The sequence below is a fragment of the Octodon degus genome, unplaced genomic scaffold (genome assembly GCF_000260255.1).
Source record: "Octodon degus isolate 3935 unplaced genomic scaffold, OctDeg1.0 scaffold00051, whole genome shotgun sequence".
Lineage (NCBI taxonomy): Eukaryota > Metazoa > Chordata > Mammalia > Rodentia > Octodontidae > Octodon > Octodon degus.
Window position 1 is genome coordinate 10047730 of NW_004524627.1, and position 3446 is coordinate 10051175.

A 3446-nucleotide genomic window follows, 5' to 3' on the forward strand; every position below is an offset into this window, starting at 1 on the left:
TGGGCAAGTGCTCTACCACTGAGCAGGTCCTTTACCTCTTTAATATGCCACGTACATTGAGTAGTCTGTGGGCTACTGTTGAAGGCTTGCGTTTTTGGGGTTGTTTTTTTTTTTTTTGGCGGTACCGGGGATTGAACTCGGGCCCTTGTACTTGCCAGGGAAGCGCTTATTCCACTGAGCCATCTCTCTGGCCCTAAAGGCTTGCGTTTTGGAGTCAGATGTTTCTGTGTTCCTGTTGATTAGGATGCCACGTTACTGGAGTGAACAGTGTTAACAACCCCAGGTTCTCACCGACTTCTCTATAGGAAGGTACTGGGCTTTTGTCAAAGCCCAGTAACAGGCAGACTCCCAAGTTGCAGGACTATATTTATGCTTTACTGTAATATAACTGTTTTGTTAGAATTTTATACGATTATTTAGTAAAATACTTAATACTTCTTCAGAACGTTTATAGTAATTGATTTGGCCAGATTGGTCTAACGTGGTGCCCAGAACTTTTATTTCCGTTACCTTTACAATTTTCTCTATTTAGTGTCAATTGAAAAGAAAATACCCCTCTCCCCCAAACTTGGTCACTCAGATGACTCCCAGAATTCTGGAACTCACATCTACACTACTCCCTTTGAACTTGTGCTGTGCTACATGCTGCCCTCTGTGTGGCTTGGAGAAATGATATCTTAAAGATTTTTTTAAAAGAGAATGAAACATTCAAAGAAATCTGGTTTCTTAGTGTTCTAGGGAAATTAAACTCACTTCCTGACCTTGAATTTTGACTGCATTGGGGCTGCAACAACAAAGTACAGGCTGAATGGCTTATACACATAAATTGGTTTGTCCTGGTTCTGTATGCTGTATGCTGGAGACTTGGTGTCTGGTGAGGACCTGCTTCACAGATGGACAGCCCTCTTTCTTGAGCCCCCACCCCACTCCCATAGTGAGTCTTTCTCTGGGGTTTAAAGCAAAGGAGATATATAGATATATAGATATATAGATATCTATATATCTCCCTATCCTTTTTAGTATAGGGTCTTACTATGTAGGTTGGACTCATAGTGATTCTTCTGTTTTCAGCCTCTCAAGCACTGGGATTACAGGTTCGTGCCACCACATCGGGGTTGGCACAGGATGCTGGAGATCGAACCCTGGCCACTGTGCTCTGCCTAAGCAGACGCTTTAGTCTGCTGAGCTGTCTGGCCGGCCTGAGATAGATATCTATATAGATATATAGATAAATTATATAATTTGATTACACACACACACACACACACACACACACACACACATATAATCAGTTAAGAACTGAATCAAGTTTCTCCATAAGGTAAACATGGAGTTTAACCATTGAATTTGATTTAGTACTTGTCAGACTAAGTTTGCCTCCAGAATCATGGAAAGAATTAAATTCATGGACAAGGGACCACATTATATCAATAGAAGATATGATTAATGTGATATATATCATGTGTAGGATATAGATAGCCCATATATGAACATATGGGATATGTATTTAATCCCATCTATGTGAATATGGAATATAATGAAACAATGAGATGTTTTTCTCAGTAGACCTTAGAGATCTCTATATATGAGTACATATATATATACTATGATATTTTCATACTTCCAAGTAATACCTCCTATTGATTTGGACACCCCAACCTCTTGGGGTCTTTTATTAAGTCACTACTTCCTCCCTTAATGACTTCCCAAAGGCCCTATCTCTTAATGCCATCATGCTAGGATCTCAACTTGAATTTTGGAGAGAGACAAACCTTCAGATAAAGTACCCTATTCCTACGTATGAGTCAATTTACCAAATACGAGTATATACCTGCTGCTTTGTAGCGTGTTCTGTTGGTGCTGACTAAAAGAACGTGGAAGTTAATACAAATGTTGGAAAAGTGATAGGAATCTGTGACAACAGGAAAGATCATCTCTAGCTAAAAAGGTGGCTAATAAAATAGGTATGACAGTGCCTTATGCAGCTCACTCTAATTGTTAGCAGTATTTTTTGAAATCACTACATTAACAAATTACCTTCTTTTTTAATGCATGTTTTCATTTCTGGGTTTCCTAGATCATCTTTATATTTCACCAGACTTAGTAAGTGGAATGCAAAGAAAAATTATATAGTGTTCTGAGTGGTGTTTATCGCAACAAAAGTAGGAACGTCCAACCTAAGGAAACAGACTATTAATAATGCCAATAGACTACTGGAAAGAAAAGTCCAGATTTTGGTTTTGGATGTGGTGGTGTGTTAATGGTAGCTGGACTGGTAAAATTCTAAGTACACTTTTACTAGTTTACTAAAGGGTCCCTCTTTTACCTAACAAAGACGTGGGTGCTCAGAATAATTCTAGTCTGTTTTAGACACCAATCCTTGCACATTTAACTGTTTGAGACTGTATCTGTAGAACAAGGAATACTTTAAGCCCTATAGAACTATCTAGTTGTTGAAGGTCTTGTGAGGCATAGCCGGTGTTCTCTCCTTGTCTTTGTGGTTAATACACTACTTATTTAGGAAAAAGAAGTATGATTTAGTTTCAGCTCTTTGACCATTGACCATTTTAGGTTTTTATCTTATTTAAAAAATAATTTGAAATAATCACTGAATTTTGAAGAAGTAAAACAGTTTATCCATTTATGAGGTGTAGATCCCATTCATAGATTTATTCTAAGAAGAAGGGATGGAAGTAAGCTATTCGGAGCACAAAATTCAGTTCTAGGTGGTATAAAACAAAATCCCTGGTTTTCTCCATTTACATTTACATATGTGTTTGATGGGATCCCCGTATTTGCTTTTGTTGTACTGGGGATTGAACCTGGGATTGAACCATTCCCCTCCCTGAGCTACGTTGGGTTTGCTAAGTTGCTTGGGCTGACCTCTCAAACTGGTGAGAGTTCTGCTTCAGTCTTCTGAGTTGCTCAGATTACAGTCATGCACTGTTGCACCTGGCTCCTGTATTTGTTTTCTAAACTTGCATTTATATTTTCATTCTACAAATAAATATAAAAGTGTTAAAGGTAAAATGTGAATATTTCCCTATCATTCCCTAAGGAAAACTGTTGTCAAGAGTTGGTTTGTTTTTTTTGAACTAGGGCTTTGCTACATAGCTCAGACTGGCCTTCAACTCTTTTTGTAGCCAAGGCTGGCCACAAACTCAGAGCCAGTCTTTCTGTCTCAGCCTCCCAAGGCCTGCACCAACATCCCCCATCCTGTTAACATGTGTAGTACAGTGTTTAGATGACTTTGTTCTTGTTCTGGTAACTAAGATGAAAACGACTTATAGTCAGATGATAACATTTTACCATCAAAACTGGGAGTATGTTTTAAGAAAGCCAAGTCAGAAAGACCTCTCTGGAGGATGGTCATCAAATCATCTAACTGAAAATAATTTCTTAGTCTTTGTACTCATGGCTTAACCCACTTTAGCACACCCACCCTT

At 38.5% G+C, this 3446-nt stretch overlaps 1 long non-coding RNA gene across 1 annotated transcript in view; it reads right to left on the reverse strand.

Moving 5' to 3' along the window:
- Nucleotides 1-2037: 2037 nt before the first annotated feature.
- Nucleotides 2038-3446, reverse strand: part of LOC111817209 — a 19719-nt gene continuing 18310 nt past the window's right edge. Inside the window, exon 3 of the long non-coding RNA XR_002821458.1 lies at nucleotides 2038-3443. This is a non-coding gene — a long non-coding RNA (uncharacterized LOC111817209). The remainder of the gene's footprint in view (nucleotides 3444-3446) is intronic.